The sequence below is a fragment of the Jaculus jaculus genome, chromosome 11, assembly GCF_020740685.1.
Source record: "Jaculus jaculus isolate mJacJac1 chromosome 11, mJacJac1.mat.Y.cur, whole genome shotgun sequence".
NCBI classification, from domain to species: Eukaryota; Metazoa; Chordata; class Mammalia; order Rodentia; family Dipodidae; genus Jaculus; species Jaculus jaculus.
In genome coordinates this window covers 90,808,897-90,836,295 of record NC_059112.1, presented here as the reverse complement: position 1 = coordinate 90,836,295, position 27,399 = coordinate 90,808,897, and the positions used below count along the sequence as shown (strand labels likewise).

General features: G+C 40.2%; 1 protein-coding gene across 2 annotated transcripts in view; it reads left to right on the top strand.

Moving 5' to 3' along the window:
- The window catches only part of Pex5l (peroxisomal biogenesis factor 5 like), a 221,767-nt gene that overhangs the window by 30,635 nt on the left and 163,733 nt on the right, over positions 1-27,399 (top strand). The window lies entirely within an intron of this gene.

The window sequence follows — 27,399 nt, the reverse complement described above, 5'->3', positions numbered from 1 at the left end:
CATATCATTCACTACTCCTATAATTTAATTTTGCCTCTCAAGCTGAATTTTGTACTTTTTTTCTCAGTGGACTATACAAGTACAGGCATTATTGTTATTGTAGGGCATGTAATTTTTTGTTGAGGTGTCTTGTATATTGTAGGGTGCTCAGCGACATCATTATGTGCACTCACTAGATACCAGAAGCATCCTCCCAATTGTGGCAATCAAAAATTATCTCTAGGGCTGGAGAGATGGCTTAGCAGTTAAGGTGCTTGCCTGAGAAGTCTAAGGACCCAGGTTCAATCCCCCAGTACCCACATAAGCCAGATGCATATAGTGGTATATGTGTCTGGAGTTCATCTGCAGTGGCTACAGGCCCTGGCATGCCCATTCTCAATCTCTCTCTCTCTCATAAATAAATAAATAATTTTAAAGTTTAAAAATATCTCAAAATATTCCCAAATGCCTCATGATGGGGCAAAATCACTAGGATGCACCACGTGTCTTAAGTAGTTGCTGCGTTTCAGGCATAGAGAGGTCAACTAGACAAAGGTCAGAGGCTCATAAAGATTACATTTTCTTGAGTGAGATTGAGTGCTTTCACTAAACTATCTGTGCAGTGATCAGTGTTGCCCATAAGCAGATGGACCGTGCTACAGAGAGGGTCCTCTGAGGGAGGCTTTGAGTAGAAGCCCGAAGTAAGAGGGTGGACAGGTCATCAGGGTAGAACCTTAAGTGCCAAGGCCCTGACCTTGAGAAGTGAGACCTGACCTTGAGAAGTGAGACCTGACCATGAGAAGTGTCTGAATAACAAGGGGCTTCAACGAACTGAGAGAACCAGGTAGGAAGAGGTAAAGGGAGAGATGTCAGGGAGAGAGCAAACATGAAGTCATGCAGAGATGCCTCGCTGAGCTCTGCCCAGTACATCTTCCTGCCCGCAAAGAAAACCCCCATCCACTGTGCTGCACAAAGCAGTAAGCTCTGGCCGCATGTGGCTAATGAGCTCCTGGAATATGAGTATGTCTTTCTTTGTCTGTCTGTCTGTTTGTTTGGCAGGGTTTCACTCAGGCCCAACCTGACCCAGAACTCACTCTGTCACTGAGACAGTCCTTAAATATATGGCAATAGCTCCTGTCTCAGGCCCCTGAGTGCTGGGATGAAAGGTGCGCGCCGCTACACCAGGCCTGGAGTGTGGATCTGGGGACTGAGAAACTTAGGTCCTAAAAAATCCAACTTTATTTTAATTAACACGTGCCAGTTGTGCATATGTGTGGCATGCAGTGTGACATTTTGATACGTATTTACAATGTGTGATGATCATATTTAAGGAACAGGCATATCCAGCACTCATCATTTCTTTGAATTGGGAACATTCAAAATGAAAAACTAAACTTTGAATTGGATCTAATTTTGATTGATTGAAATGTACATAGCCACATGGTGAACTGCAGTATTAAACAAAGCTTGTCATGTTCATAAGAACTTTTGCTTTTAGTCAGAATATGGTAGAAAATCTCTCACAGTTTTATTTATATTTATTTATGTAAGGGAGAGAGGAAGAGGCAGAGAGAGAGAGGATGGGCATGACAGCAACCTACTGCCACCACAACCAACTCCAGACGCTTGCGCCACTCTGTGCATTTGGATTTTTGTGGGTACTGAGGAATCGAACCCAGGCCATCAAGCTTTGCAAGCAAGAGCCTTTAATTGCTGAGCCATTTCTCCATCCCCACCCAAAAGTTTTAAGCAGAGATGGGACATGACCATTTTATCCCAAAGTGGTAAAATTCTGTATTCTTTTGCTCATTTTAGAAGATCAGATCTGAGTCCAATAGAAACCATCTAAGCGGCTCCTGCAGGGGCCTCCTGCCTCCCACCCTTGTTCTTTTAATGGCTTTCCTGTTTTTATTTCTAAATATCTGCTTACCTGTTTAATTGCGTACATGAGTAAATCTGTTTCACATTCTATCTGGCAAATGCTGACTATAGTCTTCTACCTGGTAAGAGAGTAGATACTCTATTCATTAGTACTTGGGAGAAAATAAATCATGGCGTCATCTCATGAGGACATGTAATAAGATAGAACATCAAAAGATACAAGGGAAGCATAATAGAAATGTAATCAGGAAACACAGAATTGTAAATTGGTCCATAAAGAAATGTAGACCATGTCAAATCTGTGATCAAGAAAAAAATTTAGAGATGAGTATAATATATTATGGTTAAATGTTAACGAATTGGAAGAATGGATTAAAAACTCACCCTTAACCATCCAGAAAGAGCTTTTTAATTTAGCTTTTTAATACCAAAACAATGTTTGCACACAAGGCAATGAAATTAAATTTTGGAAATTATTAGATTAATCTGACAAGCCAACATCTCGTTCTAAAAATTAAGTGTTGGAGCTGGGCTTGGTGGCACATGCCTTTAATCCAAGCACTTGGGAAGCAGAGGTAGGAGGATCACTGTGAGTTCAAGGGTAGCCTGAGATTACAGAATGAACCAGGGCAGCCTGGGCTACACTGAGACCCTACCTCAAAAAAAAAAAAGACCAAAAAATAAAAATAAGTAAATAAAAATTAAGTGTTTGAGCTGATTGAAAAGTCAAGAGAATGGTAACAAAAAAGACAAGTCTGTCCTCGGTGGGACTGGAGCTTTTGTTTCCATTTTCAGTATTCTCTTTCCCAGTGGTATTCACCCATCTTCCTGTAACTTTGATAATTTTCAAAGAAATAGGTTATTTTTCTCCCAGGCAGATATAAGACATTCTTTTGACATTTTGACCTTATAGTATTCATTCACTATTGAAGGGATCAGGCTTATAAACAATGGTAACAAACAATAATTAGTAATACAATCAGTAAAGTGCTTGCCTTCTAAGCATGAGGGCCTGAGTTTGAGTCCCAGAATCTATGTGAAAAAGAAAGCCAGGACTGAAGAGATGGCTTGGCGGTTAAGGCACTTTCCTGCAAAAACTAAGGACCTGTGTTTGACTCCACATCCCACGTTAGCCAGATGCACAAAGGTGAGGCAAACACAAGGTTTCACGTGGCCACTAGGTGGCACAAGCGTCTGGAGTTTGCTTTCAGTGGCTGAGGCCCTGATGCGCCAATTTGCTCGCTCCCTCCCTCCCCCTCCCTCTCTCTCTCTCTCTCTCTCTCTCTCTCTCTCTCTCTCTCTCTCTCAATTAAAAAAAAAAAAAGGAAAAGAAAGCCAGACATGATGTTGTATGCTTGTAATCCCAGCACTGAGGAGGTGCAGACAGACAGATCCCTGGGACTTGCTGGCCTGCTGGTCCAGACTACTTGGCTAGGTGCAAGCCAGTAAGAGACCCTGTCTCATAAAAAGGTGTATAGTACTTGAGGAAAGACACCTGAGGTTGTTCTCTGCCCTTCATACACATGTGCACCTACATACACCCCCCCCACATGCACATACACACATGCATACAAACATACATACATACCCTAAAATAGTGATAATGAATAGATAAGGAAGGAAGTAGTGAAGAAAATGTAAGATCTTGCCATGAGTGGAAATGAGGCTGCTGAAGCAGTTAATTAAAAACACCATCCACTGCCATCAAGGGAAGGGTCTGCAATTAGAGCAGCAAGGTTTTATTAACTACTCAAGGTTGAAACAGACATTCTGACAGTGGCGAATCCTTGGAAGAGTGTTCTATCAATGGAAAACGTAGTGATTTTGTGTTATCAATTGAAGTATTATTGAAAAGGTTTGAGGTGATCACAAAAGCAGAAGGTTTCTAGAAGTTCAATATGGTAAGGCAGGTAAGAGCCATGTGCCTGAATGCCTCCCATCTAATAAGGACATATTACATTTGTAAATGCTTCAAGTTGGAGCAGATCAGAAAGAAGGAGTAAATTATGGCCTGTCAATCTATTCACACTTAGTTACTTACAGTTTTTCTGTTCTAAGACATGATTTAAGGAAAAGTAATTTGTTGTAATTTCACCATTTTGTACTATTTTAACACATTATTTCTCTTCCAATCAGATGAATGACACACTCTTGCTGTATATTATGAGATAAACATTACTCCCTTCCATTGAAGCATTAATACAATGACAGCAGAACTATTCGTGAGCTAAATATGTATTTTAAAGTATTTTTCAAAAGTCTGACAGATTTTTGCTAAAGAAATGTACCCTAGATACCATGCTGAATACTAAGCAAAATGAATATTAAAATTAAGGTTAATATGAAATATTCTACTAATTCTAGTCTGTTTCACATTTCTGTTATTCAAATCATTCTAGCATGATTCAGATCAAACAGTTGATGAAAGAAACCAGGTCTTCTGATTTCTCATAATGGGTGTTCAAATTTGACAGCATGCAAGACCAACTCATGGTGTTTTGAAGACTGTAGCTCTTCTGTCCCCTCCCAGAAGTTCAGCCTCATATTCTTGGCAATAGCCCAGAGAATGTCATTTTTAACCAATGTTCAGGTGATTCTGATACAACAAGACCAAACTGTTGCCAAAAAAAAAGGTTACATAATATTGTACATTTCCATTTCATTTTACTTGGTATACATTTGGGTCTCACTGTAGATTTTCATGCCATTTCATTCATATAAATAATTCTATTTGCTTGACATTGCTTCAACATTTTATGAAACAGATATAGTTCTCTTTAGTTTGGCCTGGCAGCTTTATCTGCACTTTAAGATTACAGTCTATCTTATTTCCAAACTTTACAAAATTAGTACTCTTAACCACTAACAAAAGTCTTGCTTGTCTGTCATAAACAGGAAACTGGGGATGTAATCTGAAATGGCTTTCTAAACTTGGCAGTCACTGCAGCTAGCAAGCTAGATCTCTCAACAAGTTATAGACACTTGCTGGGGAGAATTGTGGGGTTGGACTTTTCTGCCGATGTGTTTTTAAGTCAGTTTGAGAGACTAATTAATTAATTTATAGGATGGCCTTTCTGAACTTAGATTATTTTTAAGTAATGTTGCTCTGAAACTAGAAAAGAATATTGCGTCCATCACTGTCTCCTCATATCTGCAGTTGTCCCTATGTGACTATCAGTGGAAGTAACAATGGGAATAAAAGCAACCATCAGGGGTGGAGTTGATAACGTGTTTCCTCACATGCCGTATTTCTAAGTTCCAGTCACTGTTGTGTAACAGAATTCTATGAGATTTGATGACATTTAAGTAATCTTTTAATATACTATTCAAGATAATACCCTAAGGGAGTATAACTTGCCTTAGAAGGAATGTTGGGTAAAATATAACCATTATTTAGCTTCCTTATTTCTTGGGAAACTTTTATGCTAAATTCATATGAAATGAGTACAAATGTTTTCAAAATTGAAAACAATTATAAGTAAATGTTAATGAAAATCCTAAGGACTCCAGAGCTTTTAAATATGTGACAAGAACTATGATTTTTTTCTGTCTTTTAAGGGAAAAAAAAAAGACTTGTATGCATGGATTTCCAGGTATGTATGTTTGTGGTGCTTCATATGTGATTAAAATATCAGTAAAATAGGGGCTGGAGAGATGGTTTAGTGGTTAAGCGCTTGCCTGTGAAGCCTAAGGACCCCGGTTCAAGGCTTGATTCCCCGGGACCCATGTAAGCCAGATGCACAAGGTAGTGCATGCATCTGGAGTTCGTTTGCAGTGGCTGGAGACCCTAATGCACCCATTCTCTCTCTCTCTCACTCTCCCTCTCTCTCTCTCCCTCTCTCTGTCTATTGCTCTCAAATAAATAAAAATAAAAACAAAAAATTTTAAAAAATATCAGTAAAATAAATTTATTCAATTATATTTTGTCTCCACAGCTTAGAATTAAGATTCATTGCAGAACTTTTTACTTGACTTTTGTCTTTTCTGTTTTAGCTCCCAGACTGAACCACATAAGTTAGACTTTTCAAAACCTAAATATACCCTCATTCAGAGACATGGGCCATAACACAGATTGTTCTCCTAATGGTTGTATGAAGACCCAGATGTGTTCTGTGTTTTGCATGATAGAATTGAGTGAGCCACACTCCCTGCTTAGAGACTGAGTTTCCTGAATCAGCTTGTTTGCTAAGACTTGACTGCTAAGATTTCTTGACTGCTAAGATTTCTGCTGCTATTTCAAAAAGGCTCAATAGGGTATGGGAAGCCAGGCCCAAATTTTGACTTAAATTGTGCCAGTTTTACAACTCCATTAATAACCCCAAATGGGCTCAACATATTCACCCTTTGTTCTGTTTGCAGAAAGAAACTCCTTGATCTGACCTGAGTCTCCCCTGCCTATGAAATTAGGATTTATTGAAAGATAATATTTGTGACTCCCTGAAGGTTTCTCATGCCAGGAAAAGATAGTATTATTTAGTTTGGATATTCCATATTGCTGTTGTGTTTCCTGATTTAGCAAGATTATCCATTAGACTTGTCACTTTCTTTCTGAAACGAAGAGGTTTTTATGCTTGCCATTATCTTAATCTTCCTGTGTAAAGCACTGTTATTAGGGTGTGTCCCAAGGAATCTCAGGCAGTTGAGTTTCTTGCAGCATCTCAGATGAAAGAAAATATATTCTTGATGGAAAATGTAGAGCATTCACTCAAGATGGATTATATTGATAGGCAAGCAATGGGTTTGGAAAATATTTGCTATACTGGAGCAAAGGACTAATAGATACAGCAAAGAGTTCTCATAAAGAGACCAACTGAAAACTCAGAGGGAGATAGAAGTTTCTGGAAGGAAGTAGAATTTCCAAAGGTTGTCTTTATCATGTGCATGGAGGTAAATATGTATTTGCATGTGTGTGATGTGTGTGTGTATGGGTGCATCAGTGACCCCTGCATAGAGGCGTTTGTCCTCTTTTTGTACTTTGCTTAACAATGGGTCTCCCTCATCATCGTTGCTGTTATTGTTATTGTTTTCTCTGCTTTGTGTGCACTGGTCTAGCTGGCACATGAGCGTCACCTGGTTCTGCCTCCCATTGCTGTGGGCACGTTGGGATCACAGACACATGGCCATTTTTCATCAAGCTTTGTAGGAGAATCTATCTCTAACCAGCAGGCTTGCAAGAGAGTGACTTTTAACTGCTGAGATATTTCCCCAGCCCGAAGAAGTGAGTCTTCTAGGAGGGAAATCTCACATAATCAGCAGACATAAGAAAAGATGTTCAAGTTAGCTAAGATCATATAATACATTATATAATGCAATACATCACTTTACAGTTAGAAACCAAAAACATTTCTTTAAGCAGAACTCTCTTTTGCTGTCTAAGGTGGAGGAAATACATATGTGTACATATTTCAGGTGACCTGGTAACATTTTGAAAACAGTTTTGGAATGGAAAGCACTCCTTTACTCAGTGCTCTCACTCCATGAAACAAAAGCAACAAGAACTTAAAACAAATGCACACAGAAACCAAGGCAGCGCTCATCTAAAAGCACTAGAGAGTGTCATGATATGTCCATATTTTGAATGGCATAAGGCATTAAAAATGAAAATGAGACAGATGTGATTGCACACACTTTTAAGCCCAGCACTCGGGAGGCAGAGGTAGGAGGATCGCTGTGAGTTCGAGGCCACCCTGAGACTCCATAGTGAATTCCAGGTCAGCCTGGGCTAGAGTGAGACCCTTTATCCAATTGGACCACAAAAGTTAACTTATATTGTTGTTATGAGGAAAACAATTACACAAAGAAGGAAGTATGGTATAATAGCTATAAAATAAAGACAAGCCGGGCGTGGTGGCGCACGCCTTTAATCCCAGCACTCGGGAGGCAGAGGTAGGAGGATCACCGTGAGTTCAAGGCCACCCTGAGACTACAGAGTTAATTCCAGGTCAGCCTGGACCAGAGTGAGACCCTACCTCGAAAAAAAAAATAAATAAATAAAATAAAGACAACACTAACTACTGTGTGTGTGTGTGTGTGTGTGTGTGTGTGTGTGTGTGTATGCCTAAACATATTTACCTAGGCATGTTTTACACTATGACTGCGAGTAGAGAAATATATATTAAATGTTAATAATGCTTGAGTAGACAGAGTTTGGTTGATAATCTAAACTTACTGGAAGTAAAAATGTTAGCAAACAGCATCAACAAAAAAGACTAGACTAAAAATAAAACATATGATATGATCCAATTAAAGAATTTACGGGGCTTAGCAGTTAAGCGCTTGCCTGTGAAGCCTAAGGACCCCGGTTCGAGGCTTGATTTCCAGGACCCACGTTAGCCAGATGCACAAGGGGGTGCACGCGTCTGGAGTTCGTTTGCAGTGGCTGGAAGCCCTGGTGCGCCCATTCTCTTTCTCTCTCTCTCTGTCTCTCTCTCTTTCCCTCCATCCCTCCCTCTTTCTCTCTCTGTCACTCTCAAATAAATAAAACTAAAAATAAACAAAAAGAAAAAGAATTTATGTCAGGGATGGAGAGATGGCTAAGTGGTTAAGACTCTTGCCTGCAAAGCCAAACAACCTGGGTTCAATGCCCCAGTACCCACATAATGCCAGATGTACAAAGTGGCACATGCATCTGGAGCATGTCTGGAGGCCCTGGTATACCCATTTCCTTTCATTCTTTCTCTCCCCACCCCCTTGCAAATAAATTAATTAAATTAAATATTATTTAATAATAATTTGTCTTTTCATGTATATGAAATCAATGCATAAAATATTTAAAGGAACTAAAATGTAATTATTTAAAACAAAATTCACAATTCCTTACTTGAAAGCACAATGAAAAAATAAACAATTAAAACTGCCGACCATTATCTAAAGAATGTCCACAAAGTTTTAGGTTAAAAACAGAGTTTGAGGGCTGGAGAGATGGCTTAGCAATTAAGGTATTTGCCTGCAAAGCCAAAGGACCCAGATTCAATTCCCCAGGACCCATGTAAGGCAGATGTACAGGAGTGCATGTATCTGGAGTTTGTTTGCAGTGGCTGGAGGCCCTGGTGCTCCCATTCTCTCTCTCTCTCTCTCTCTCTCTCTCTCTCTCTCTCTCTCTCTCTCTCTCTCTCTCTCTCTCTCTCTCTCTCCCCTGCTCTCACTCAAATAGTAAATAAATAAAAATATTTTCTTAAAAATTAAGAAGGTAACTGTTACTTATTCTTCTGAATGGCAGTGGGCAATCTAAAATTCAATATTCTTGCATCACCAGGAAACCACTTATAGAACTGCACTGATGTTGAAATGATATTGTTGAAGGTCACATGTTTCCAGGAATGAATCTCACCATAAGTTAGAAAGAAAGTTCTCAAAAAGTCATATACACCATGAACCCCTTTAAAAATTACCTCCTCCATTGGTATATCAGTGAGATATGTTTACTTTAGAAAATAAGGGCAAAACAAAGAAATGAAAGTTAATTTTTAAAAGTATAATCCAAAAATTTTTTTAAGTATAATCCAAATCCAAGTGATATGATCATTCAATCCTGTAACCAAATCTTATTTTTCATCACTTAAGGTATTTTATGAAATCTCCTCAAGTTATTTTACCCCTACTCTTCTTAATGATTTTAGTTCCTGAGATGTTCACACACACACACACAAACACACACAGAGCCACTTCAAAACCAGCCCATTTTCTTCTTCTGAAACACTTTTGTACACCCGGTATGAACTACTTCTTTTATTGTGTCAGAATGCAGACTTAGATCTGTATAAGTATTTAAGAAATGCAATGTGGGTTTTTTATTTGTTATTGTCGTTTTGTTTTTTTCTAGGCAGGGTCTCACTGTAGCCCAGGCTGACCTGGAATTCACTATGTAGTTTCAGGGTGGCCTCAAACTCACAGTGATCTTTTCAATGTTTTTCGTTTGTTTTGTTTGTTTGTTTTTAAGAAATGTTAAATTCAACAGGTTTGGAGGGTCAGCATTCACAGTGGCTTGAAGATGATGTTAGGTCCTCCTAAAGATTTGAATTAATGGAACATGTATTTGATTTTTTTTTTTTTCCATTTTGAGACATAGTCTTGCTATGCAGCCTATGCCAGCCTTGAACTCACTATGTTGCCCAGGCTGATGTCATAATTGTGATTCTCCTACCTCAGTTTCTCAAGTACTGGAATTACAGGCATGAGCCACCACACTCAGCTTGATAAATACTCTTTTTTAATCAAGATTAGCTTTTTATTTTAATTAACTGTGGTCCTTTTTCTTAACCACTAGAGAATTACTAATTAAATGACTTCCTAATAATTAAAAAAAAGAAATCATAGAGTTAGCAATGTGGAAACTCATCTAATACAAACCATAGAAAATGAGAAAACTGATCTCAAATGAGTCGAGATGAAAAAAAAAAAAATCAGGAAAAAGGTGATTACAAAAAAAAAAAAAAAAAGCTAGAAACCAGACAGTGACACAGACCAAAGATTTTCGCTTGCTACTTTCCAAACCACCATCTGTAGCTTGATTTTTAATATTTTGGGCCATCCCTGAAATATAGTACTAAAAAAAAATCTAGTTTGTGTTCAAAGAATATGTAACAAAGAAATGACCTTCAAACAAGGTAGCCACAGAGCTCACTGCTGGGGTTCCGCCCCGGTTACTCCACTATAGCTCCTGAGGCTGGCTGAGCTATCTTTTTGTGAGGTTGGAGAAGCCAGGACTCTTCATGTCGCTTGGTTTCTCAGTCAGAAGAAAGAAAGCCCCATCAAGGGATGTTCCGATGTAGCAATGGACCGTGGCTAAGCCATCAGGGTCTTCCTAAAATACAGCTCTGCAGGGTTCCCCCGGTACCGCATCCTGGAAGTCGACACAGCAAGATTGCATCTTTCTGGTTCTATTTTTAAATCCTAGTTAAAAAGTAGTCTTTTAACTTCAAGATTGAGTTTCTGAGCTATCTTTGGTGAGACTTGTCATCTTTCCAGAAAGATTGCTAAGTCGTTAAAACACTGTCAATTCAGTCTCTTAGAGAGATGAAGGGAGAGAGGAAAGAAAGAAAGAGAGAGGGGGAGGGAGGGAAGAAGGAAGGAAAGGAAGAAAAAGGGAAAGAAAGGAGGTATGGAGGAAGAGGGGGAAGAAAGAAATATAAACTACAGTACTTATTGTTATGAAATATGTTAAGAACTTTACATGCATTGTTTTCCCTCTCAATGACTCAAAATTCTGTTATTATTCACAAATAAGGAGAGTTGGACCTAGAGGATTTAAATCATGTGCATGATGTCATCCCAGCTTTCAATCAAGTGGAAACATTAGGAGTTGGGATTGAGAATCCAACTTCTAAATTGGGATGTCTTAGATGCTCCTCTGTCACTTAGGTTGTATAACCCTCGATATGGCCCTAAAAAAATTACTAAAACTTTAATTACATCATTTGAAAATCAGGAAACTTATAAACAAATTCATAGTATTATGAGAATTAAATTTAAAATATAGAGTCTTCATTTCAGCACATAGAAAACCATCACCCATAAGGAAAGCTTACTACAGTTGAAATGTCTAGTGGGTCATTCTCATTTTATGATTATTATTACATAAAGTTGTATACAACTCGATAGGTCTTGAGATTGTTCCCCAGTCTATCTTCACTATCTAAGTAAATATCAGTTAGATGTCAATATCATTGCTATGTTACTATCACTGTGCAAAGAGAGCTCAGTTACTACGCTCAGCAATCCTCTGCCAGCCACCGATTCCCCCGGAAACTCTAACTTCCCTTGGCTGCCCACACATTCTATCTCCTCACCCAGCCCATCTTACCTGCTTAGTTCATGAATGTCATGTTGAAGGCCTGAAGACAGGCCCAAGGAAGCCTGGCACTGTTTTTACATTTTGAACCACTTCTAAGCCCAGTACAGAATCCTGCTCCTCCAACAGGTAGAACCCAAAAGCTTGGGCCAGCAGCAGGTAGACATGGATATAGCTGAGTGGGTCTATATGGAGACAGAAAGGACCAAAAGAATTAGTGACCAGTGTTCATATGAGTTTGAATGGTCACTTCAATGGGATAGGAGAGGAGAAAAAGATCAAAAAGATGACTTCATGCAAAAATTGGAAAGTCGGGCTGGAGAGATGGCTTAACTGTTAAGGCATGTGCCTGCAAAGCCTAAAGACCCAGGTTTCATTCTCCAGGTCCCACGTAAAGCAGATGCACATGGTGACACATGCACCTGGAGTTTGTTGGCAGTGGCTAGAGGCCCTGGAGTGCCCATTCTCTCTTTTTCTCTCTCTGTCTCTCTCTCTGTCTCTGTCTCTCTCTCTTTCTCTCTCTCTCTCTCTCTCTCTCTCTGTGTGTGTGTGGGGGGGGGTCTCAAATAAAAATAAATAAGGGCTGGAGAGGTTAAGCGCTTGCCTGTGAAGCCTAAGGACCCTGGTTCCCGGTTCGAGGCTCGATTCCCCAGGACCCACATTAGCCAGATGAACAAGAGAGTGCACACGTCTGGAGTTCATTTGCAGTGGCTGGAGGCCCTGGCGTACCCTTTCTCTCTCCCTCTCTCTACCTTCCTCTTTCTCTGTCGCTCTCAAATAAATAAAAATAACAAAAAAAATTAATAAACAAATAAAAACATTTTTAAAAAATTGGAAGGTCTTACCTGGAATCCCAAGGCTTAAAAAAAAAAAAAAAGGTGGCTCACATGGGTAGCCAAGATGCCATTAAAGGTGGGGATGTCCACAGTCACTCAAAGATGGATGCAGTTCTGTCCATCAGAAGAGTGAGTGGTACGTCTGGCCTATCTGATCGCCTCCAAATATGAGCACAGGGTCGAGGTGTAGGTCATCAATGTATATAGACTTTAGCTTGGCTTTCAGCCTGGGGGTGCTTGCAGTTCTACTGTGTCCTGCCCTGCAGTTGCTCTGGCTTTCCCTCCTGTCATTCAGCTATTTCTGTCTTATTGACACAACTTTCATATTTGACCTGAAAGGTACATGAAACCGAAGCTGCTCCGACTGAGAGCAGAGTCACATTGTTATGCTAAGAAGGAAAGATAATAGAGAGACTATCATGTATTGAACACCTCATGTTTCTGATATGACAAAGAAAATGGCTTGAAAGAGTCATGGACAGTACCCAAATCCAAATGACACCTTAGTACCCAGACAGTCCTTGCTTCTATTACAGAGGAGTGGAGCTGCATGATCTATGTTGAGCTAATCACAAGGCTCAAATGTCCTTTCCACCCCAAAATGGCAAGAGCAGGTCAACAGACCTTATTTGGGCTCTATATTCTAGCACTTTCCAGAGACATAATACTTGTGTTCACTTAGAAGCTACTCCTCAGCTAGCAAGGATAGCAATACTTACTTTCATGAAATTTCCTATGCATATTACAGCATTCAGCCCAAACATGAGTATTTCTAAATCTTGAAGCTATTGCCATTACATTTCATTCAGATATATACAAAATAACACAGAATGTTAATTGAATAGTTTTTGTCATGGCCTATTATTAAATTTTCCATCGGAATCTAAATAAGGTGAGTTGACTTTATGATGGTGAAAAAGAGGGATGAGAAAAAATAATTGCATTCTTTCGCTTGTATTATTGGTTCCAGAAGTTTATCTCAGTTTCCCTGGTGACACACAGTGTACTGAAGACCTCAAAGAGCTCATGTTTATGTGGACTATATAGATTATTCTATCAGAAAGGAAAACTTTAACAACTAGCTATTTAACTATTTACTTATTAACTCATGAAAAAATAGCAAAAACAAAGTTATTAACATGTTAACAGAAACAAGATTTTAATTTTTTTTTAAATATCCACTTTCAAAATTTTTCATTTGAGCATGGCATTGCTTTATGTTTTTACACAATTCATTAATTGAAAGCTTAGGTTCTTATATCTGCCTCTGCATTTAAACTGTTTCTGTCTACTTTTTTATTTGAAATATTAGAAAAAATCATCTTTATGCAAACTTACAGTTGAGAGCACTTTTAAAAAGATTTTTTGTTTATATCTATGTGTTTATTTGCGAGTGACAGACACAAAGAAAGAAAGAGACAGATAAAGAGAGAGAGAGCGAATGGCTGCACCAGGACCTCCAACCACTGCAAACGAACTCCAGATACATGCTCCCCCTTGTGCATCTGGCTAAAGTGGGTCCTGGGGAATCAAGCCTTGAACTGGGGTTCTTAGGCTTCACAGGCAAGCCCTTAACCACTAAGCCAACTCTCCAGCCCAGTTGAGAGCACTTTAATAGGTTTCACAGATAATTGGAGATATTCTTTGATGTTTCAACAAAATACAGTAAACATTATCATGTAAATTTTAGTAGCAATGTGAATACTGAAGCCGTATTAATGATTTTGTGTCCTTTTGTGTTAAAAAAAATCATTGGTGTTCCTTGAATTTTGAATGGATCTTTAGCTTGTTCATATTTGGGCAATATGGTAGGTATTAATCACTTAGAAAACACTGATTCACGGTAGTATTGGTTTAGTGGAACATACCTTCAATATTGCCAGATTTAATTATGTAATGTCAAGGCATACATCATTAACATTCCCACTGAGCTCAGCAGAAACATCCTTAGCTATCAGGAAAGTGGCAAGAAATGGCCAAAACAAGATTTCTAAAATTCTTTTTTTTTTTTCTTTTTTTAAAATTTTTTATTTATTTATTTGAGAGCGACAGACACAGAGAGAAAGACAGATAGAGGAAGAGAGAGAGAATGGGCACACCAGGGCTTCCAGCCTCTGCAAACGAACTCCAGACACGTGCGCCCCCTTGTGCATCTGGCTAACGTGGGACCTGGGGAACCGAGCCTCGAACCGGGGTCCTTAGGCTTCACAGGCAAGCGCTTAACCGCTAAGCCATCTCTCCAGCCCTAAAATTCTTATTTTTATCGAACACTTGATTTGGGACTTGAAATAAATAGCTCTTTTATTTATCCTCAAGGAAGAAGAAAAATACCCAAATCCTAAGTAGGAATAGACATAGTTCCTATGCTGACCATAATTTCAAGTAAACAAAATGGTGATTTTTTAATATATAGTTATATTTAAGTGGCTAGTTCATTCTCTAGCTATCTTAGAAACACCTTGATTTGTGCTAAGTTGCCAACAGTTTGACACATTACTTTAGCACCACCTATGTAATTGTCAATCAACACAGTGAAAAAGATAAATAATGTCTTAATGCTATTACGGAAACATAGTTTTCACTTCACTGACCCTTTGAAAAAATATTCAGGAACTGCCTGGGCTCTGCAGACAATGCTCTGGTACCCTTACTGGCTCCAGTGTTAAGTGGATTGTGTGTGTGTGTGTGTGTGTGTGTGTGTGTGTATCATGGCATATGTGTGGAGGTCAAAGGAAAACCTCCAGGTGTTGGACCTCTACTTCTACCTTATTAGAGACAGGTTCTCTTGTTGACTGCAGCTGATAATGCCAGACTAGCCTGCAAGCTTCAGGATTCTCCTGACTCCATTGCCATGGGCATGTTAGGATTGTGGGCATTTAGGAATACAGGGGTATGTGCCACTGTATCTGGATTCACACATGTTCTAAGGATCTGAGCTACAGTGGTCACATTTGCTTTTAACCACAGAGCCAGCTCCTCAGTCCGATTAAGTGGATTCTTAATTCTGTTGGCTGAATTTCTCAAACTTTTATAACAGAAGCCATTGTTATCAGATGTGTTTAAATGTGCTAAGTAGATATGGGTATATAGTAATGTGAAAAGGTACTCACACCCCATTGTTGAGTAAAAAGTGGCTATTATTTATACTATAATCTCATTTATGTCAAAAATACATAGGCATGCATTTCTTAAAATATTTACATGGGCATTCATTACATATGTACACATAATGGTACACATGTCTATGGATAAACATTGAAATTTGAGATAAGTTATGTCCAACTTTTGTAATGGTATCAAGAAACATTAAGAGAAGTTAAAGTAACAGAATGATATTTATGTGTATTAACATCTATGATGTAAGCAAAGAAGGGTGATGTACACATGCAATCTCAAGGCTGGGGCATGGAGATCACAAGTTCCAACCCATCCTGGGATACATAGTAAGGCCTTGTCTCAAAAAAATAAAAATAAAAAATAGGGCTGGAGAGATGGCTTAGCGGTTAAGGCGTTTGCCTGCAAAGCCAAAGGATCCTGGTTCGATTCCCCAGGACCCATGTAAAGATGCACGAGGGGGTGCACACATCTGGAGTTTGTTTGTAGTAGTTGGAGACCCTGGCGCACCCACTCTCTCCCTCTCTCTCCCTCTCTCTCTCTCTCTCTCTCTCTCTCTCTCTCTCTCTCTCGATCCTTCCCTCCCTCTTTCTCTCTCTCAAATAAAGAAAATATTTTTAAAAAATAAGATAAGAAACCAAACAACCACCACCTACAGTGTAATGGGCACATGCTGAACTTTCATGTTTCTTATGAAATGAAGCTGTTGCTTTTTGTCATTTTAACAAACCTTTGCCATTTGGGGCATGGTAGTAGTCATGGTAATTTACCTAGTCCTTGTTAAAGCCTTGCTTGGTTTCTACCCATCGCCTACCCAGGAGCACTTTACCACAGTGCAGGAGTTTTTAAAAGATGTTTTCTGAGCTGGGCATGGTGGGGCATGCCTTTAATCCCAGCACTCGGGAGGCAGAGATAGGAGAATTGCCGTGGGTTTGAAGCCACCCTGAGGCTACATAGTGAATTCCAGGTCAGCCTGAGCCACAGACCTTACCTTGAAAAACCAAAATAAATAAACAAATAAATAAGAGATGCTTCCTGAAAGCCTGTATCTACTTCCAAAGAGGAAGTCACAGCGATTACGTGTCAGTCAGTGTCCAGTCTCTCAGGTCTATATATCAGTATATATCAGCAAGAAGTCTTCCTGGGACCCTCACAGGGCCCTCATATTACCATCTGCCCCTTATTGTCTAGAAATGACTCTTCGCCATCTCTAAAGTTCCACAGCAGTTTCCCTAAGGTAAGCAACCGAGATTTGGAATTTGATTTCTAAGCAGGAACCAAGAGAGGAAAACTGCAAAGATCGAGAGTATGGATGAAGAGATTGTCTGACATTGACTCTCTATAGATGCTGTGACTTCATAGACATGGCTTCATCCTGCAGCTCTGACACGCACACACATGAACCTGAGTGGTCTTCCACAGTTTGATTGCACCAGGGAATTATTTTTAACTGTGAATGGCAAAAGTATTGCTCAAGGGGCAGAATCCTCCAACAAATGTTGTGTGAGAAAATGAATCGCATGGTCAAATGTCCAGTGCTCCACATTATCATACTCAAGTTTTCTCCCCTTGTACAGTTTATCCACTGACAAGTTAAATTAAGTGAAATGCAATGGAAATGTTTGGTTCTTGTTCTAAAAACCAACCTCCAAGGGTACTGCTCAATTCTTTTGAAAATATACTAGGTTTAGTAGCATTGCACATCAATATTTTCTACTTCCTGAGCAGTTTGCTTCTTACATTTTCATAAAAAGGTCTTGTTGTGGATGCTCCCCAGAAAACACAATGGATCCTTTTAGAGATTTTACAGTGTTGAACAACTGCACATTGTATTTCTAAAAACAGACTCACTATTTTTTCCAGCAGCAAGAAACAACAGGGAGGTCTGGGTGTCATGGAGGACTTTACAAAGTGAAGATATGCGTTCCTCACTAAACACAAAATGCTATTTGGATTTATCTAAGTTCTCTCTCCGCCTTGTTTATTTCATTAAATTATTCCCTGAAATACCTTTATGCTTTACTACCTTAAGTGGCTTTCTAGGATTGTAGTAGGACCCTCATTCATTGCAGGTTTTAATTCTGACCACAGGAAATGGGGATGCTGTGTTTTTGAGATAACCAGTAGGAAGAAGATAATCTCTTGATTCTTGGAGAGATGAACTAGCAGGTCAGTAAGAAACTGGTGTGTGGTCAGAACTGTGTTAGCATCTGCCTTGAAAGACTCCTGACGGTCACACACTGACCCCTTTGGAAGCTCCTAGCTATTCTTCTGGTCCCCAATCTTTTATTTACCTTCCATCTATTTCCAAGTCTTATCCAGAATGTACTTCATAAAGCACCAGTCTGCACTATTCCCTTATTGCTTGACTGACTCTAACATCCTTGGTTATAAGGGAATGGACACAAAGCAACCTCTGTGCTTATAAATGTGATTTTTGCCTGTGTGGGCTCACTTAGATACTCAGTGTTTGACAATGCCATGCATATCACCTTGTACCCTCCTTAGCTAACCTTTATTATGCAAATATACCACTTCTAGACTTCATGTGCCCTCTTCCTAGAGCCCACAACTCACACTACACTTGGGCTTAATTTCTAGCAATACTTTGTTTCAATCATTCTGGCTTTACCTGTAATCTAACCTGCCATATTTTCCCTCACTGGCAGCAGCAATTTCCATATGAAGCAAGGCCTCGGTTTGATGTTTATATTAAGACACTGTATATTATTGGGATTTGGCTTAGTGTCCACTAGCCTCTACTGTTTTAATTCCTTAACTGATTGTCATATGTTCAGTAGATAAACAAACTATCTTGGGCCTCAGCTCTCTTTTTACCCTGTACATCTTGTGGCTTGAAAAAGCTCCCTCAACAATAGCTGCCTGGAAGCCCTCCTGCATAAAGAAGATAAACAGGAATTCTCTAGGAAGTGTCACGTCTTACTATAACGTAGTCATTATGAACTTAAAAGCAGTCATAGAAAGAGATGAACCAAAGAAGCTTTAGGGAAACACAGAGAGAGAGATGGAGAGGGAAAGAGAGAGAGAGACTTGTAGAGTGGAGTAGGAGAGCCTACGATCACAAAGCCAAAGGAGGGTTCACAGGTGAGAGTGGTGAGTTATGACTCCAGGAAGTGTTCTCACCCAAGAATGGAAAAGATTGATTCTAAGCCATCATGGCGACATGCAGATCCACATGATACTTAAGAAGTAACCATAGCAGTCCTCAAAGATCATTTGAGTCAAGACAGACAAGCTGACTGGAAGCCCATCAGTCATCCCCATGCAGGGTCAAGGTAAAAGCCCTTCTGCAATGGGCGTTATGGCACAGACTTTGAGCTGGTGCCTGTCAGAAACATAATTTCATAGACAATTTTTTCTCAAACTTGTGTCAACATGTCAGAAACTGTGCTGGCTTAGTGAAGGTATGAAAATATAGAAATAATATAATTGGGATAGAGAATGCTAACGCAAGCAGCTTTTGTCCTTTTTATTAAAGTAAAAACATTGCAGTCTTATTTTACAAGGGCATAAATCGAGGCCACCATGCAGATCAGTTGTTACAAAAGACGTCATCAGCAGGTGTGGGACACCAGGTGTGCTGGCTGCCAGTAAGGAGGGAAAAGATCTGCTGGAGATGACTGTGATAAGGGCAAAGATGTCACATGGCTCCACCCCCCCTTCCCACCCAACAAAGCCAGTAATGTGGTTGGAGGAGACATCAATCACTACGTTTTAGGGGTTTTTGCTTTTTCATTAGCAAGTACCATAGACAACAAAAACTGACATTTTCATACATGTCTATAATGTATTTTGCTTGTAGTCACTCACCATTGCCCTCTCTTGTCCCCTTACCATTATGCTAATACTCTTCCTCTCAATCAACCTTCTACTTGTGTGTGTGTGTGTGTGTGTGTGTGTGTGTGTGTGTGTGTGTGTACTTGCACATACATGAGACTCAATGAGTTTAATTAGGGTTGTTTGTGACAACATGAATTGAAGGTTATTTAGTGGAGCATGGGAAACTGAGCAGTGGCTATACCACTGGAGGAAAGAAGTTTCACCCTCCCCTACAAGCAATTAATTACCAATATCTCCTCAGAGAGGTGGGGGGGGGGGGCTCATGAACCCTCTCCCATCCATGTTGGAATATTGATGGGCACAGTCTCTTGCAGGCCTTTTGCAAGCCATCACAGTGGCTATGAGTTCATGAATGCATCAGCCATGTTATATCCACAAGATAGTGTCCCAAAGCACTCAAGTTTTAAATAGATGAGTAGTTGTTGGTTTTTTTGTTTCTGTTGTTTTTTCATATTTCAGTGCAATTTTCCCTCTTCTCAGTTGTCTTGGCTGGAAGGGGGTTCTATGAGAGTAGCAATCACTTGGTACGTAGGATCCAAAATGGTTGGTCCATTCTCTCTGTCTTATATCAAGGACCCACTCAAGACCTGCTGGGTGGGAGGTGACAGGTATAAAATCACCAAAGACGAATGCTTACTATTTCATCTTGCCTTGGAAACAACATCAAGACTGCATCCTACCAAGAGATTAACTGATTACAGTAAATACTTTTTCAGCCTGTACTGTCTTAAGCAGGCCAGAAACAATTGTACTGATATCCATCACATTTATAGTTTATAGTAAGGATGAATCTGGAGGTATAAGAGGATGGTTTGTATAGAGAAGAGAACCATCCAGATGAAAGAAAAATTGGATTCAGAATTTTCGGTAAAAATGGTTATTTAGTGTTAGCCATTTTGTTGAATGTGGCTTTGTTTGCTTTCAAGGGTGAGGGAGGGACAAGAGTTTATGCTTTGTCCTCAAAGTCAGAGATCATTGCTGAGTGTGACATATTGAAATTTCAAATTTAAGTTTTGTTTTCTGTTGACTTGATCTCAGTAAGCTAGCCAGTGCTGTCCTATTCTATTCCTGCCCCAAGGCTTGCCACTTCTGTTACATATACCCGGGGTAAATACTAGTGATGTCCCCCCACCCCAAAAAACTACAGCAAAGCTCTTAGCTGCTTTTCATACGTACAGGGAACACTGAAGATCAAAGGATATAAAATTGAGGTCACAGCAATTAGCATCCACTCACACTGCCTATCAAACCATGGATTTGTCTCAAAAATTTGAGTTGTTTGATCACTTGCTTTTGACTGAGAACTATAAAAATCCCAGCCCTTTGATCAGAAATCCTCTTCCCTAATCCTAGTGATGGGCCCAACTGCTACTGCTCAATGTTAGAAATATAGTGCAGTGGTTTGATTTTCAGATAAAAGCAATGCTTTGCTAATTTAAGAAGCAAATGCCAATCATTTAGTGTGTTCATTTTGGAAGTCCATCAAAACAATTGCTCTGCTTCTTTTTCACTTTTTTATAAAAATAAACTTTGAAAGAATATATAGAAATATAATAGCAAGTACTATCCTCCAAAAGTATGCCCTAGCAGACAGAGGGATAGATACCTATTTTAGCAGGGGTCATGAAACTATAGTGGTGGAATACAGGTGGTAATTATACAAAGAAATACTGTAAAACTCTATTAACTTTGTAATGCAGTTGAAACGTAAAATGATGCAATATTGGAAAAGATGTATGAGAAGCTACGCACCTAAACATGAATTTGTGCAATTATGTAAGAAATATGATCTTAATGGAGAATAATGTTAGATAGTTCTTAATTTTGGAAAAGTTTTAAAGATGTATTTAGGAGCTTTTACTAACTCCATAGGGTGTTTGTTCCATTACAGACCAAAGCTGTCTTAAAGATTTTTTTAAAAAGCATTAAGGATAGACTGCCAGATTACAGTAAAAATTATATGGGACCTCACTGCTATTTCCTTACTCAACTACTAAATGACTATTTTCCTACTGTTAGGACTTAGCCTTCAGGGAATTTTGTGGAAGAGGGGGTGGAAAGATTGTAAGAGCCACAGGTTGACACATCATACCCAGAGGCATTCTCTCTCCCTAAAAATAACTGACTGCTGATCCCACAATGCACAAGCTACAACCCCATGGGGAATACCTGCTACCCCACAGAGGAGCATCCCCAACAGAATGGGGTCAGGGACAAGGGTACCAACACATGATGCAGCCATAAGAAACATCTCGTTAATAATAATTATAATAATACACATTTTGAAAAAGAATTAGCCTTAAAAGTCTTAAAAATCACTAAATCTTTGGGCTCATGAATGTGATTCAAAATATCGTAACAGGACTTGGTGAGATGGCTCAGTCGTAAAGTGCTTGCCACACAAGCATTAGGTCCTGCGTTTGCACCATCAGCGCCCATGTAAAAGCCAGGTGCAGCAGCTTGTTCCTGTAAACCCAGAGCTGGGGAGGGGGAGACAAGAGAATCCGGGGACTTGCTCACCAGCTGACTAGTCTAGGCAAGTTGACTTATTGAATAATCCTCTCTCAAAAAATAAGTTGAAGAGTGACTGAGGAAGATACTTGAGTGATTATACACTCATACACATATGCACATGCATAAGAACACATTTACATATGCACACCACACACATACACACACAGGAAAGTAAGAATAAAAAATAAATGTCACGACATATAGCAAGTATGTGTGGCCATGTGTTTTCTTCGTCCATGCCTGACATAAAACTAAGTGAATGAACCTTGTGGCTGTTCTCTTTACCATAACTTGACCACATTGGAGGAGGAGGAAGTCTTTTTCTAAAGACATGTTTTTTGAGGCAAGCCCAAAAGACTGGCCTTTTTGTATGCAAGAGAGTGAGAGATGGGGGCGGGGAGAATTGGTGTGCCACAGCCTCCAGCCACTGCAGTTGAACTCCAGACATGTGTGCCACCTTGTGTGAATGTATGCAACCTTGCACACTTGCATCACCTTGTGTATCTGGCTTACATGGGACCTAAGCAGTCAAACATGAGTCCTTAGGCTTTGCAGGCAAGTGCCTTAACTGCTAAGCCATCTCTCTAGCTTGAAAGAGTCTTTTAAAACAGAAAAAAAATATATTTTAAAAAATGCCACATTTGGGCTGGAAGGATGGTGCAATTATGAAGGCCTACAAAACGTACAAAGAGGGCTGGAGAGATGGCTTAGCAGTTAAGCGCTCGCCTGTGAAGCCTAAGAACCCCAGTTCGAGGCTCGGTTCCCCAGGTCCCACGTAAGCCAGATGCACAAGGGGGGCACACGCGTCTGGAGTTCGTTTGCAGAGGCTGGAAGCCCTGGCGCGCCCATTCTCTCTCTCTCCCTCTCCCTTTCTCTCTGTGTCTGTGGCTCTCAAATAAATAAATTAATTAATTAAAAAAAAAAACGTACAAAGACTAAGGACCCCAGTTCAGTTCCCCAATACCCATGTAAAGTCACATGCACAAGGTGGCACATGTGTCTGGAGTTCATTCACAGTGGCTAGAGGCCCTGGCCAATTCTCTCTATCTGCCTTTCTCACTCTCTCAAGTAAATAAATAAGTAATATTGTTTTTAAAAATGGCACATTTAAGAACCCCCCCCCCATGGGCTGGAGAAATGGCTTAGCGGTTAAGCGCTTGCCTGTGAAGCCTAAGGACCCCGGTTCGAGGCTCAGTTCCCCAGGTCCCACGTTAGCCAGATGCACAAGGGGGGCGCACGCGTCTGGAGTTCGTTTGCAGAGGCTGGAAGCCCTGGCACGCCCATTCTCTCTCTCCCTCTATCTGTCTTTCTTAAAAAAAAAAAAAAAAAAAAAAAAAAAAAGAACCCCCCCCCAAAGAAGTCTCTGTGATAATAACATTTTTCCCTTCAGAAAGATGATTGACAAATCATAAATTTGACAGTTATCTTTTTAACTAGTATGACAGCCCTTTCTAATTAAAAGGCTTGTCCCAGTACAGGTCCTAATAGTGGGGGAAGCTCTCAAGCTTTTAGTTTGACAGAAACCTGTCCTTTTCCCTCATTTCCTGCTTTCTCTTTTCATCATTTCTTTGGCTTCCTTGAGAGTGTCCTTTGTGGCTCTGCTGACACCTTGAATCATTAAAAGAAATAAGGGACATGAGGTCAGAATGTTGTAAAATAACTGAGAAGGTTAACATCTTGAGGGGAGAGTACAGCGGACAAGGCGTATTAGAGGCGATCAACAAAGCCTTCACAACACCATCCCACCACATCCTCCACAGGACTATACCATGTAAGAAGAAACAAGACTTTATTCCAGAAATAATAAATGAGGGGCAAAGCCCTGGCACAGGGGCTTTTGTTTTCATAGTTGTCTTCAAATGAGAACTTCCTCTGGCAATGTTACGGCTCTTAAGTATTCATAATTTATTGCCTTAATAGATACAGATCCACCCACCCTGTCCTATCCCTAATGCCCTACCTTTATCTCTTTTCTGAGACACTTACCCAAATGTGCCACCCTATCTCTGTTAGATGTGGTCGTATGTCAACACATGGTCAACTGGATCATTTTGCTTGGAAGAATTTCCCCAAAGACGGCACAAACCCAGGCAGTATCCGATCAAGGCCTGATCTTCTTTCCTAGGTCTCTTCTTTCTCAGTGATACTCTACTCCATTTGTTTTAAGGGGGAAGTGCTGGTAAATGTGCTAATGCATCCTGATCCTGACAGATTTAGAACGAAGAGCAGTAAGTAGAAGTAGGAAATGTTCCAAAGTGAGTGTAGAGCATTCCTTCAAGTGTAACAGGGAAGAACAGGGAGAAGATTAAAGTCTTCAGAGGAACTGGTGCCGGGAAATCATCTTTTAGGGAGGAGAAATGTAAGAAGTTTTGCAGGTAGTGGGAAGAAAGGTGATGAAAGAGACAAAAGATAAAGAAAATAAAAGGATAAGAAATTACTCCAGATAAGGAGGAGGTTGACAGCTGAGACAACAGTATAAAGGACTTTTCTCCTTAACAACTGTGTCATATATTCTGCATGTGACATTTGCTTTAATAAGTTTATGCCTTCTATGCGCCATTCATTATAATAATAAAGAGTTTTGAAGTATTCATATGAAATCTTTACATTTATGTTGATATCTGTACTCAGGCAAAAATTGCATTTGGGGCTAACCTGTTTGATGAGCTAAGTCAAGTGTTTCTTTTCCCATACAAAATGTCCTTTACATAAATCCCATTCCTAATAATCATAAAAATCCTTTAAATTCAATTCATAGACAACTAGTATTGTTCAGTTGAAACTCTTGTGCATGAGTGTGTGCATGTGTATCTGTGTGCGTGCGTTCACATATACTAGAGACTAAATCCAGGGCCTCATGCATGGTGGGTAAGGACTAAGCCACATCTCCAAACTGAAACTATTTTTATTGATTTTTTGCTTGCATGTGTGTGTGCATGTGTACATGGGTATATATGTGGGGGCACATGTGCTTGGAGGCCAGACGATGACCTTGGCTGGAAATTATTCCTCACACACCATAAACTCCTTTTTAAATTTTTTGTTTATTTTTATTTATTTATTTGAGAGCAACAGATAGGCAGAGAGAGAAAGAGGCAGTGTTGCGCCCCTCCCGCCAGCAGGAAGAACAACAACAACAGGATTCTTCTCAAGCACACTTTATTGGGAGCTCCAGACTGAAAGAGAGAAGGACCCTGACCCTACAGAGCCCCAAGCTTATATACTAGTGGTCAGATGATTGTGCAGTGTCGTCTGATTGGCTTAAGTCTCATCAGCTGACTATGCATCACCCAATCGGGATAGGTGAGCAGCCATGTTAGGATAACATCATGTGCTCATGCACAGACAATTAGGATACAAAAGCAGTAAACAAGCTGACACAGCAAAGCCTGATAAAGCCAGCAAGGCTTCCCACAGTAGCTGACACAGCAAAGCCTGATAAAGCCAGCATGGCTTCCCACAAGGCAGATAGATAGAGAACGGACAAACCAAGGCCTCCATCCACTGCAAGCAAACTCCAGATGCATGTGCCCCCTTGTGCATCTGGCTTACATGGGTACTGGGGAATTGCGCCTCTAATGGGGTTCCTTAGGCTTAACCACTAAGCCATGTCTCCAGCCCATAAACTCCTTTTTTAAATAGAATCTCTCATTGCTTTAGAGCGTGACAGGCTATACTAGCTAGCCAGTGAGCTCCAGTAATTCTCTTGTCTCCGCCTCCCAGTACTGAGATTACAAACGTGTGCCACTTTGCTCATCCTTTTATTTTATTTTATTTTATTTTATTTTATTTTATTTTATTTTATTTTATTTCATGCTTCCAAGGCAAGCAATTTACACACTGGGCAATCTCTACAGCCCCTGAAACCTTTTAATATTCTCATTCTTAAATAAATAGCTTTTCTTTTATAGGGCCTCTGAACAGTTTCTGTGCAATTGATAACTTACCAATGAATCTTTCCTATGGAATATATTCCATGTCTGTAGCCATGATATTGTTTTCCAATACAGTGTGCAGGCATGATTTATTTAATTCAAGTAAACAGACTCACTATTCTACTTGTTATGGAAGCGGCAGGGAAGTCCCGTAAAGAGCACAGGTTACGGAGGAGGCTGGATGCTCCTAAGAACACTACAGATCTAACCGAGTAGCATTTCAAAAGGTATTAGCATTAACAAAGAACCAGGCAGTCCTTTGGAGGCTTAGTCAGAAAGAATTCAAAATCGTGTGGAGACCCGGTGAAGTTTCTGAAATCGGACAGCTACCCTGAGCTTCTTTACAGGCAGGGAGCTGCTGTCAGCAAACTGTGACTCCTTTCTTCCCGGGACTTCTCCAGTCCTCCTCCTGGGCCCCTGGCACTTAATGAAGAGTGCACTAAGGAGCCAGCTGGGCCGGGCAGAGGGGAGCCTCACCATCTTCCTTGCCTTGGTTCAAAGCCTGGGCTCCAGCATCTGGCCAGAGCAGGGGCGGTGGGAGGGGCACAGGAAGTGATTTACCCTCTGGGCTTCTCGTCCCTGCTGAAGCCCTGCCTCCCCACACTTGGACAGGGGGGGAAGGTTAGCTTTCTTCCTCCTTCTAGTTCAGTCCTTGGGCTAATAGGCAAGGTCCCGGCAGGAGCTATGGACTTGCTTTTTGTGCTTGGCAAAAGTGCATAGAGAGAAAGAAGCCAGGACTCTCCCGGCTGGGAGGAGGGAGGAGAGCTGAAGATCCCAGCCTGGGCTGGCTTCATGTAAGCAATGAAAGTGGGCAGCTCAGTGCTTGAACGAGGATTTTGCTCGCACTAGAGATCAGTAAGTGGATGATTCTGTGGCTTAAGGAAGAATAGATGCCCCCCCCCCGGGTCCTGGGGTAACTAGAAAATATTGTTTAATTCAGGAGAAAGACTTGTCAGGCTGTCGGCTGGGTGTGCTGTGTGTTTAGAGGCTAGAAGCTGGAGCACAAAGTCAGAGCTCTAAAGCCTCCTCACATTCCTGGGTAATGCCAACTTCTGTTTAAAGTGGACCCGATTTCCTTTCCTGACACCTCTTCCCAGGAAAATTTGGCACTAAATAGATAAGGAGCTGGGATTACACTGGAGAGGTAGAACTTAATAATGGCAGAAATTACAACTTCCAAGTAATGTTGTGTGTGTTGAAACTGTGTGTATTACCAGTGACCGTGGAGGAAGTCTGGGGCAGGGGGTGAAGAGGGGGAAAGTAGGAGCCTTTATGCAATGGCAATGAGTAATCCATATGCAATGGATTAAATACCAAAATTATACAATAAAAAAATAGATGGGCTTTAAACCCCATTAAATGGGAACCGTAGTCAGGGAGCATGGATAAGAGTGCATGAATAAAATTAGGAAAACAAATTTTCATTTCAATGAATTTTTATGCTAGTCATAAATCTCAAAAATGTTTACCAAGTCAAGACAATGATTCA